The sequence below is a fragment of the Chiloscyllium plagiosum genome, unplaced genomic scaffold (genome assembly GCF_037043375.1).
Source record: "Chiloscyllium plagiosum isolate Xiang-an unplaced genomic scaffold, Cpla_swu_hap1 HiC_scaffold_16, whole genome shotgun sequence".
In the NCBI taxonomy this organism is placed as follows: domain Eukaryota; kingdom Metazoa; phylum Chordata; class Chondrichthyes; order Orectolobiformes; family Hemiscylliidae; genus Chiloscyllium; species Chiloscyllium plagiosum.
In genome coordinates, this window is record NW_028270154.1 from 56,649,705 (window position 1) to 56,662,075 (window position 12,371).

Consider the following 12,371-nt stretch of genomic DNA (forward strand, 5'->3'; position numbering starts at 1 on the left):
GTTAGGTGAATTGGCCATGCTAAATTGCCCATAGTATTCAGGGGTGTGTGGATTAGGTGTATTAGTCAGGGGTAATGTAGAATAATAAGGTAGGGGAATGGGTCTGCCTGGGCTACTCTTTGGGGGGTCGGTGTGGACTTGTTGGTCAAATGGCTTGTTTCCACACTATAGGGTTTCTATGGTGTCTGTACTTCCCTCCATTACAACAAGAATCCTGGATACCTTCTCCTTTTTTAGGGACCCTATCTGTTTACACTTGTTTTAACCTAGTAAACATTCAATATTTAAAAAAAACACTTCACAGAGTTCACAGATCTCAGGTGACTGCTTAAAAAAAAATGTTTTAGAAACATATTGGCTTTTTCTTGCAAGCACATTTTATTGTAACAAGTGCCACCTGCAGGCCATTCTGAATGCAGATTTCTCCCTCATAGGACATCATGATCAGCTTATTTCTGCAAAGGAAATTGTCAAAAAGTATGTATTCAAATATCAATTATTCAGAGTGGGCTAATAGAAATAACTTTTCATGCACAATTCTTAACATAGTTTCTTTTGGACCATTGCCAAAATTATAGCTTATCATGCTTTGATTACTTTTTCATAGAGACAACCATCCAGATTCCATGTCACAGTCAGAATTTTCAAAGTCTAAATGTTTCTGAATACTGCGGCCAGGAATTCACAATAGTTTTGGATCAGTGTCTGGAAGTCCTAATCCATAATGTACAATGATGTTTAAATGTTGGAAATAATATTAACAGGAAAAACCCAAAGCATTGCAAATGGGTTGGAGGGATGTTGGAAGTGTATTGAGGGTGTCGAGAAGGAAAATATTATTGGTGGTGTGAGAAATAGGGATTCCAACATAAGCTGAGTGGGAAATAAATGGTAACATTAGCTGTGAGGGATGTGGGGATCTATAGAAGCAGTGAGAGATTGTGGGTAAGTCTGGACTGTAAAGTAAGAATCCTCTATCACCATGACCACTCTCATTCAATTTTAAAATTAACCAACAATACATGTCTATAAAAGCGGACAATGTCTGCAGGAAATGATGGAAATTCAAACATTTAATGTCATAATTTGATGCTATGCAAATAATGGAATGTTGGGTATATCTGTTATTTAAGTCATGAGCAGTCTGTGTGCCTTCAGTGTGACTACCTGTTATATTAAAGCTATATTAAAGGCTGTATTAAGCTGAGCAGTCTGCTTTTCAAAGCTTACTTCGTGATGGGATATCAGCCCTGTGCAGTTATTTCAGATTTGATGACGATTCTTGTGACCATGGGGCTTAGGTCAGGATAAACTTTAGCCTTTTCAATACGCAAGCATGAATATAGAGGCAGAATACTGTGGATGCTGGAAATCTGAAATCAAAAAAATATTTCTGGAAATACTCAGTAGGCCAAGCACCATTATGGAGAAAGAAAAAAATGAATTTTTCAGGTCATTTTTCATACTGTACGACTGTGACTCTCTAACTCTATGATAAAGGTAGCAGATACACAAGAACATTACCACCTGCAAGTTCCCCTCCAAACTACATAACATCCTGTCTTGGACATATATTGCTGTTCCTTCACTGTCACTGGATTAAAATCTTATACTTCCCTTCCTCAGGGCACTGTGGGTCAACCTACAGCATATAGACTGTATTGATTCAAGAGAGCAGCTCACTACCATCATCTCAAGTGCAACTAGGGAGAGGCAATAAACGCTGCCCAGCTAGTGATGCTCATGTCTGGATGAATAAATAAAAAGGTTATAGTCTGAAATTGATAAACCCAGATGAGTTCAGAAGGCTGTTCCTCAGACTTACGTTGAGCTGTGTTGGAAGACTACAGGAGACAAGAGCAGAGAAATTAGGGTGAGTTTATGATAAAGTACTAGAATGACAAGCAATCAAAGTTTAGGGTCATACTACCTGACTGAAAAGAGGTGCTGTGCAAAATGGTCAGTAGTGAATACAGTGTACTAGATTAAAAGTACTAATACATTACTGTTTCAACTGGAAGGAGTTTTGTGAACACAGACAGTGAATAGAGAGGAGGTAAAGGGCAAGTATTGCATTTCTATGCTTGCATAGATGGCTACCATGGGAAGAGGGGAGACCGAAGAATAGATGAGAGTGTTTCAGAGGGAATGATCCTTTAAAAATTCTGAAATGGCCAGGGAAGGTGTGTTTGGTGAGCTTGAGGAATCTGCACTAACCCATGCTGTTTTGCTTCTCCATGGAAATTCAGTGAAACTGCTTCTGAAAGCATGGGGCTTGTCTCCTGTCTATGATGAATCTCTTCTTACATCATTCTGTCTTGGTCTTAAAATTATTCAAAATGATCAGTGCTACTAATTGTATTTCATGGAAAATACTAGCAGAATTGCAAATGCAATGAGCAAAATACCATTAAAACATAGAATCCTAAGTGCTAAAATCTTATGTTTGCTGAAATCTTGTTAGATTTTAAAAATTCCATTAAAAACAGACATGATCAATAACATACTACATAAAATATTTCTAGGAGAAAGTGAGGACTGCAGATGCTGGAGATCAGAGCTGAAAATGTGTTGCTGGAAAAGCGCAGCAGGTCAGGCAGCATCCAAGGAGCAGGAGAATCGATGTTTCGGGCATGAGCCCTTCTTCAGGAATGAGGAAAGTGTGCTAAGCAGGCTAAGATAAAAGGTAGGGAGGAGGGACTTGGGTGGGTGGGGGGGGTGTTGGAAATGCGATAGGTGGAAGGAGGTTAAGGTGAGGGTGATAGGCCGGAGTGGGGGTGGGGCGGAGAGGTCAGAAAGAAGATTGCAGGTTAGGCAGTGACCACATCTGCAGCAAGTGTTGGTTGCTGGAGGAACTCCGGTTCAGAGTTGATGACCGGGAATCTGAACTTCAAATACTGTGGCACAACTGGGAGGGGGGAAGAGGGCGCTTTGTTTCAGGAGGCAGTCACACCTGGTATATTAAGTACTTTAAATTCACTTAGTGATCAGGGACAACAGGGTATAATTGCAAGTGAGGCAGGTAGGGGGATCCTGAGTTCAGGAACGGAGGAGCCTCAGCTCTTGACCTTGTGCAACAAGTATGAGGTACTTGCTCCCTTTGTAGATGAGGAAAAGGGCTTCAGGGAGAATGAGCCAGCTGACCACGGCACCATGGTGCAGGAGGCCATTCAAGAGGGAAGAGCAAAAGGACAAGTGGTAGTTATAGAGGATTCCATAATTAGGGGGATAGATAGTATCCTTTGTAAGCAGGATCATGACTCCCACATGGTGTGTTGCCTGCCCAGTGCCAGGGTACAGGACATCTCTAACCAGTTTGAAAGGATATTGGAGTGGGAGGGGGAGAATACAGTTGTTATGGTCTACATTGGGAAAAACAACATAGGAAAGGCCAGGAATGATGACCTGTTTGGGGATAATCGAGCAGTAGGAACGAAATTAAGGAACAGCTCGTCAAGGGTCATAATCTCTGGATCACTGCCCGAGCCATGGGCAAATTGTCTTCGGGAAAAGAAAATTAGGGAAGTAAACGTGTGGCTAAAGGATGGTGTGGGAAATAGGAGTTTCATTTCATGAGGCATGGACATTAGTTTTGGAACAGGAGGTATCTGTACCATCTGTACCAATTGGACAGTCTCCACCTGAACCGATCTGGAACCAGTGTTCTGACGACAAAGATAAATAGGGTGGTCACTTGGACTTTAAACTAGGGAGTCGGGTGGGAAGGGAAGGAAAAGGGAAAAGGACAGGAAGTACAACGGTAAATAAAAAGGTAAGCAGCAGGTTAGCATGTGTGCAGAAGTGTTTAACTATGGAAGAAGTAAATATCCAAGGGTGTCAGACTATTTGGAAGGACAGGTAAGGGAGGTGTTGGAGCTCTGATATTTAAGGACAACATCAGTGCAGTGCTGGGAGATGATATAGGTTCGATTGAGAATAAGGTTGAATCCATATGATTCATTGGGTGAAAATTAGAACTTCTAAGAAGAAAACATCACTATAGGCATAGTCTATAGGCTGCAGAATAATAACATCACATTGGGGCAGGCGATAAACAAAGATATGTCTAATGCCTATAAAAATAGTACATCAATTATCATGGGGGATTTTAATCTACATGTCGATTGGTTGTACCAGCTCGGTCAGGGGTAGCCTTAAGGAGGAGTTCATTGTACAGTATGTAATGGAACCGATGAGGGAGCAAGCTATCCTAGATCTGGTCCAATGTAATGAGACAGGAATAATTAATGATGTCATAGTTAGGGACCCTCTTGGTAGGAGCGACCACAGTATGGTTTAGAATACAAATGGAAAGCATGAAGATAAAATCCAATACCAGGGTCCTGTACTTAATTAAGGGAGACTACAATTAGATGAGGGAGAAGTTGGCTAAAGTAGACTGGAAGCAAAAACGTTATGGTGGGACAGTTGACGAACAGTGGAGGACTTCCAAAGCAATTTTCAAAGTGCTCAGCAAAAAGGAAGGACTTAGGAAAAACAGTAATCTGCCATGGATGTCCTAGGAAATAAGGGAGGCTATCAAACTGAAGGAGAAGGCATACAAAGTAACCAAGAAACCAGAAGGTTGGGAAAGCTTTAACGGTCAACAGAAGCCACAAAAAGAGCAATAAAGAGAAGTAAGCTAGATTATGAGAAAAAGCTAGCTCAGAATATAAAGACAAATAGCAAGTTTCTATAAATATAAAAGATAAAAGAGTGGCTAAGGTAAATATTGGTCCTTTAGAGGATAGGAAGAGGGATTTAGTAGTGGGATATGAGGAAATGGCTGAGGCATTGAATAGATATTTTGTGTTGGTCTTCACAGTGGAGCACATTAATAACATACCAGGAATTGACAAAGAGACAAAGGTAGCTGAGGACTTGGAAACCATCATTATTACAGAAGAGATAGCATTGGGCAAGGTAGACAAGTCTCCTGAGCCTGATGGAATGCATCCCTGGGTGCTAAAAGAACTGGCAGAAGAAATAACTAATTCACTTGCTGTAATTTTCCAAAATTCACTGGACTCTGGGGCAGTTCCAGCAGATTGGAAAACAGCAAATGTGATGCTACTATTTAAAAAGGGAGTGAGATGAAAGATGGGAAATTATAGCCCAGTTAACTGAACTTTTGTAGTGAAAAAAAATGCTTGAGTCTATCAAGGAAGAAATAGCAAAGCATCTTGATAGAAATTGTCCCATTGAGCAGATGCAGCATGGGTTCATGAAGGGTAGCTCATACTTAACTAATCTTTTGGAATTCTATGAATTATGAACATGGTAGACAAAGGGGGCCCAGTAGATGTGGTGTATCTAGATTTCCAAAAGGCATTTGACAAGATGGGCGGCACGGTGGCACAGTGGTTAGCACTGCTGCCTCACAGCACCAGAGACCCGGGTTCAATTCCTGCCTCAGGCGACTGATTGTGTGGAGTTTGCACATTCTCCCCGTGTCTGTGTGGGTTACCTCCGGGTGCTGCGGTTTCCTCCCACAGTCCAAATATGTGCAGGTTAGGTGAATTGGCTGTGCTAAATTGCCCGTAGTGTTAGGTGAAGGGGTGAGTATACTTAAGAGGTATAGTCAGTAAGTTTTCAGTTGACACCAAAATTGGAGGTGTAGCGGACAGCGAAGAAGGTCACCTCAGATTACAACGGAATCTGATCAGATGTGCCAGTGGGCTGAGAAGTGGCAGTTGGAGTTTAATTTAGATAAATGCGAGGTGCTGGGAATGGGTCTGGCTGGGTTGCGCTTCGGCGGGTTGGTGTGGACTTGTTGGGCCGAAAAGCCTGTTTCCACACTGTAAGTAATCTAATCTAATCTTAAAGATGCTGCACAAAAGGCTGCTGCATAAGATAAAGATGCAAAGTGTTACAGGCAATCTATTAGCAGGTAGAATCCAGGTTAACCAACTGGAAGCAAAGAATGGGAATAAATGAGTGCTATTCTGGTTGGCAACCAGTGACTAATGGTATCCCTCAGGGGTCATAGAGTCATAGAGACGTACAGCACGGAAACAGACCCTTCAGTCCAACTTGTCCATGCCGACCAGATATCCCAAACCAATCTAGTCCCACCTGCCAGCACATGGCCCATATCCCTCCAAACCCTTCCTATTCATATACCCATCCAGATGTCTTTTAAATATTGCAATTCTACCAGCCTGCACCACTTCCTCTGGCAGCTCATTCCATACACGTACCACCCTCTGCGTGAGAAAGTTGCCTCTTTGGTCTCTTTTATTCCTTTCCCCTCTCACCCTAAACCTATCCCCTCTAATTCTGGACTCCTCCCCCATCCCAGGGAAGAGACCATGTCTATTTATCCTATCCATGCCCTTCATGATTTTATAAACCTCCATAAGGTCACCCTTCAACTTCCGACGCTCCAGGGAAAACAGCCCCAGCTTATTCAACCTCTCCCTGTCGCTCAATTTCTCCAACCCTGGCAATATCCTTCTAAATCTTTTCTGAACACTTTCAAGTTTCACAACATCTTTCCTATAGGAAGGAGACCAGAATTGCATGCAATATTCCAACAGGGTTAACCAATGGCCTGCACAGCCACAACATGACTTCCCAACTCCTGGGGTATTCAATACTCTGACCAATAAAGGAAAGCATACGAAATGCCTTCCTCACTATCCTATCTATCTGAGACTCCATATTTCAGGAATAATGAACCTGCACTGCAAGGTCTCTGTTCAGCAACACTCCCGAGGACCTTATCATTAAGTGTATAAGTCCTGCTAAGATTTGCTTTCCCAAAATGTAGCACCTCGCATTTGTCTACATTAAACTCCAACTGCCACTTCTCAGCCCACTGGCCCATCTGATCAGATTCCGTCATAATCTGAGATGACCTTCTTCGCTGTCCACTACACCTCCAATTTTGGTGTCATCTGCAAACTTACTAACTATACCTCTTAAGTCTCTATGATTTCTTTCCATAACAAATTCTCCAGCCCTGGCAACACCATGTTAAATGTCCACTGCATCCTTTCTAATGCTATCATACCCCTCATATAATGTGCATTTTAAAACTGCACACAATATTGTAACTTGTTACAGACAAAACCAACTCCTATGTCAAGGACATAGTCTAGACCCCATCACTCAGCTCATTTTAAAGGAAAGTATGAGGTACTGTGCTCCAGATGTAATTCAATTGGTCACACTACTTAGCTTTAGGCAAAACACACTTTATTCTTGTCTCTAGTAATACAAACAGAAAGAAAAACTGATATATCTTTAATAGAAAACATAACTGAATAAGAGATTAATAGACAACTAAACAGCAACTGATCCAATATTGTAACATCCCATAATACATCCTTGGCAAAGTTAAAAATCACACAACACCAGGTTATAGTTCAACAGGTTTAATTGGAAGCACACTAGTTTTCGGAGTGACACTCCTTCATCAGATGGTAGTGGAGGACCCAATTGCAAGGCACAAAATTTAAAGCAAGAATTTACAGTGTGATGTAACTGAAATTATACATTGAAAAATACCTTGATTGTCTGTTGAATCTTTCATCTTTTCGAATCCCATGATAGTTTCACTTCTTTCATGTGTAAATCACAAAACTTTTTTTTTAAAAGTTGCATTCTCAGGTTAGCTGTAACAATTGATGTTAGCTTGACAATATGTTGAAGGTGTTAGCCCCCTGTGTTGTCTGTCTATGCCATAATGTATAGATTGATTCTAATCTAAAAAGTGAGATAACAGAGTTTTACATGAATTCATGCAGTTTTTGAGCAAAGTACAATGTAACTCTGCAAGTACAAATTCACCCTACAAAATATATGTGTGCATGTGGGTCTTTGTGTCTGTCTGCATGTGTGTCTGTCTGGGTTGGGGGTTGTGAGTGAGAGAAAGCATGTATATGTGTGTGTAATGAGTCTAGAGTGTCTTAAGTCTGTAAGGGGGTTCATGTGTGAGTGTGGGAGTGTGTGTGCGTGTCTGGGGTGGGGGGTTGTGAGTGCCTGTGAGAGAGAGTGTATATGTGGTGTGCATGAGTATAGAGTGGTCTAAGTCTCTGAGAGGATGTCTGTGTGAGTGTGGGAGTATGTGTGTCTGTAAGGGTGTACGTGAGTGTCTGTGTGCGTGTCTGTGTATATGTGTGTCCATGTGTATGTGTATGTGTAGGAGTGCCAGTGTGTGTGTGTGTGTGTAGTGCAATGGTGGTCACTTGTAGTGTGACATGAACCCAAGGTCCCAATTGAGGCCCTCCCTATGGGTACTGAACTTAGCTATCTGCCTCTGCTCGGCCACTTTTTGCTGCTGCCTGTCCTGAAGTCTGCCTTGGAGGATGGTCACCCAAAGGTCCGAGGTCGAATGTCCTGGACCACTGAAGTGTTCCCCAACTGGGAGGGAACCCTCCTGTCTGTTGATTGTTGTGTGGTGTCCATTCATCCGTTGTCATAGCCTTTGCTCGGTTTCCCCAATGTACCATGCCTCAGGGCATCCTTGCCTGCAACGTATAAGATAGACAACGTTGGCTGAATCACATGAGTACCTGCCACGTACATGAAGGGAGGTGTACCCACATGTAATGTTGGTATCCATGTTCACACTCTGACACGTATTGCAGCGCCTACCATTACAGGGTTGTATGGAGTTGTCCTGAGAGCCAGGCAGCTTGCTATGAACAATGATTTGTTTGAGGTTTGACGGTTGTTTAAAGGCAAGCAGTGGAGGTGTGAGGAAGGTCTTGGTGAGGTGCTCATCCTCATTGATAATGTGTTGCAGGTCACGAAGAACATGGTGTAGTTTTTCAGCTCCTGGGATATACTGAACAATGAAGGGTACCTTGTCGATTGCAGCACGTGTCTGTCTCCTGAGGAGGTAATTACGGTTCCTTGCTGTGGCACATCGGAACTGGCGGTCGATGAGTTGAGCATCGTACCCCATTTTTGTGAGGGCATTCTTGAGTACTTCCAGGTGCCTGTCACGTTCCTCCTCATCTGAGCAGATCCGGTGTATGCGTAGGGCTTGTCCATAAGGGATGGCTGTTTTAATATGTTTTGGGTGGAAGCTGGAGAAGTGTAGCATTGTGAGGTTATCCGTGGGTTTGCGGTAGAGTGTGGTGCTGAGGTGTCCATCCTTGATGGAGATGCATGTGTCCAAGAATGAGATAGATAGTCGAGAGTAGTCCATGGTGAGTTTGATGGTGGGATGAAACTTGTTGAGATCACTGTGTAGTTTTATCAGCGACTCCTCGCCATGGATCCAGAGGAAGAAAATGTCATCAATGTACCTGGTGTATAGAGTTGGTTGGAGGTCCTGCTTAGAGAAGAAGTCTTGCTCGAACCTGTGCATGAAGATGTTGGCATATTGGGATGCACATTTGGTCTCCATGGCTGTTCCATGTGTCTGGATGAAGAACTGGTTGTCAAAGGTGAAGACGTTGTGATCGAGGATAAAGCGGATGAGTTGTAGGATGGTGTTTGGAGATTGGCAGTTGTTGGTGTTGAGTACTGAGGCTGTTGCCGCGATGCCATCATTGTGGGTGATGCTGGTGTAGAGTGCGGAAACGTCCATTGTGAGGAGGAATGTTCCCGGTTTGACTGGTCAGTGGGTGCTGAGTTTCTGTAAGAAATCCGTCGTGTCGTGTTAGAAGCTGGGGATTCCCTGTACAATGGTTTTCAAGATGCCTTCAACATAGCCGGAGTGGTTCTCACACAGGGTCCCATTGCCCGATACGATGGGATGTCCTGGTGTGTTGGCTTTGCATACATTTGGAAGGCAGTAGAAGTCGCCTACATGAGAAGTACATGGGACGACAGTGCGTAAGGAACTTTGAAAGACTAGATCCAAAGTCCTGATCCATGTGTTTAATTCACGGGTGTGTTATTTGGTCAGATCAGCTGGTAGTTGCCTGTAGTGTTCCTGGTTGTTACGGATTTCTTACAGAAACTCAGCACCCATGGACCAGTCGAACTGGGAACATTCCGCGTCACAATTTGGGGTGAGGGACAATGTGTAGTTTGCAGATGACATGAAGATGAGTGGTCGAGCAAAGTATACAGAGGACTGTGAAACTTTGCAAAATGATATGGATAGTTTTAGTAGATGGGCAAAGGTCTGGCAGATGCAGTACAATGTTAATAAATGTGAAGTCATCCATTTCAGTAGGAACAACAATAAAAAGGAGTGTAAATTGAATGGTAAGGAATTGCGGCACAGTGCTGTGCAGAGGGACCTGGGTGTCCTTGTGCACGAATCGCAGAAGGTTGGTCTGCAGGTACAACAAGTAATTATGAAGGCAAATAGAATTTTGTCCTTCATTGCTAAAAGGACTGAGTTTAAAAGCAGAGAAGTTATGTTGAAGCTGTACTGGCTGCTGGTGAGGCCACACATGGAGTTCTGCATGCAGTTTTGGTCTCCTTACTTGAGAAAGGATGTACTGGTACCTAGAAGGGGTATAGAGGAGGCTCACTAGTTTGATTTCAGGGTTAAGAGGGTTGGCTTATGAGGAGAGACTGAGTAGTCTGCGATTATATTCATTGGAATTTAGAAGAATGAGTGGGGATCTTATAGAAACATATAAAATTATGCAGGAAATAGATAAAATCAGAGTAGAGAGGATGTTTCCACTGGTGGGTGAGACTGGGACAAGAGGGCATAGCCTCAACATCAGGAGGAGCACATTTAGGACTGAATTGAGAAAGAACCTCTTCACCCAGCGTGTTGTGAATCTGTGGAATGCCATGCCAAGTGAAGTAGTTGAGGTTTCCTCAATAAATGTTTTTAAAGCTAACATAGATAATTTTTTGAACAGTAAAGGAATTAAGGGTTATGGTGAGAGGGCAGGTAAATGGAGCAGAGGCCATGAAAAGATCAGCCATGATCATATTGAATGGTGGAACAAGCTCGAAGAGTCAGATGGATGACTTCTGTGCCTAGTTCTTATGTTCTTATTCTAGTCAGTGTCATCAATGTTGCAGTATCCAAATGGCCTGCTCCATCATAATCCATGAGTCACCATGGTTTCCATTCTATGTGTGCTTCCCATGTTTGCAGGGTTGTGCACTGGATTCATGAGTCATGAAAGCAGTTGTTAACATTTATCAGCTTACAGTCATCCTTTGGTGTGCTTTGGTGGCTCTAATGCAGATGTCACTGTGAGTCATCACAGAACAAAGGCATTGTGACTGCAGGCAGGATTCTGACCACTGACGTGTATGGTTCTCTGACTAGTAACACATACCCACTGGGTGTTTTAGAGAGTGGAAAGTTCTGCATCTCACAGTTGGGATTCATGCCCCCAAAGTGATGTACATGCAGTGACTGGAATCCTGTTCCTTGTGAAAGCCTACAGTCTCCATGATGTTTTATGCCTACATTCCTACACTGCCTGCTGCTCTCTGCTTGGAGAGGTTAGCTGTCTTTGAACTGAAAGCCTCAGTAACTAATGCAGTACTATAATGGGGATTAAACAGGATGAGGTCGCAAATAGTCTCCACTTTATCCGAGTAGGAATGACACATGGACATGTTCTTGGCAACAGTCACCTCTGCACCCAATGGTAAGGTGATCCTCACTGCTCTGTTTTTGCAGGCGTGGTAGCAGATTTCAGTGAGGGCATCTTTGCTGAAGCATAGATGTCTTGCATATCCTTCCTCACTGATGTTCAAATATCCTGTAATATCCTGAGTCAATACGATCTCCTCCTGAAACCCTTTCTCTCTCTTTCAATTCTTCCCTATTCTGCTTTGCTCCACATATCCTTTGCTCATTCTCCATATCAGGTTATGGTCCAAGGAAAAGGCTGACTTCTCCTCCCATGTCTGGGGTCAACTGGTTTGTGCAACGTCTTGAAGTCAGGAGAAATTCTCAGCAGCTGCCCCACACCATTTTCTGTCGGTCGACTGCATTGAAGAACTGCAGAAAACACGCAAAAATTATGCAACCACAGTAACTCAATAGAAATTATCAGCAACGAATCTGTGGTCATTGATGAATAATTTAAATAGCACCCATCAGGCCAGGGTGGAGCTTCCCATTACTGGTATTAAACCAGTTTACAATGTTGTTTGATGTTGTAAGCTTTAGACTTCAAGCTGCTGTCTCTCCACACGCTAACGTTCTCAGCAAGATAGACTCCCAAAAGAAGTGTGAGCATGTGCTGAATGATGCCATTTTGAAACAATAAGAAACATAGCACCGTTGACTAAGAGGCTGTAAGGTGGACTGAAATAGAAGGGTTAACATTCTAGGGTTAACGAGCACGACTCAGCCACCAAGGAGACTGGTTTAAACAGTTTCTGCTTGGCCAAAACTGTGGTATAAACAAGATAAACCATTGACTGAGTTAAATGACGTGATCACAAACTGCTGCAGAACAAAACTAAACCGTTGACTGAGT

At 42.9% G+C, this 12,371-nt stretch overlaps 1 pseudogene; it reads right to left on the reverse strand.

Moving 5' to 3' along the window:
* Positions 1-343: 343 nt before the first annotated feature.
* Positions 344-9,361, reverse strand: LOC148147549 (uncharacterized; annotated as a pseudogene).
* Between the last annotated feature and the right edge of the window lie 3,010 nt (positions 9,362-12,371).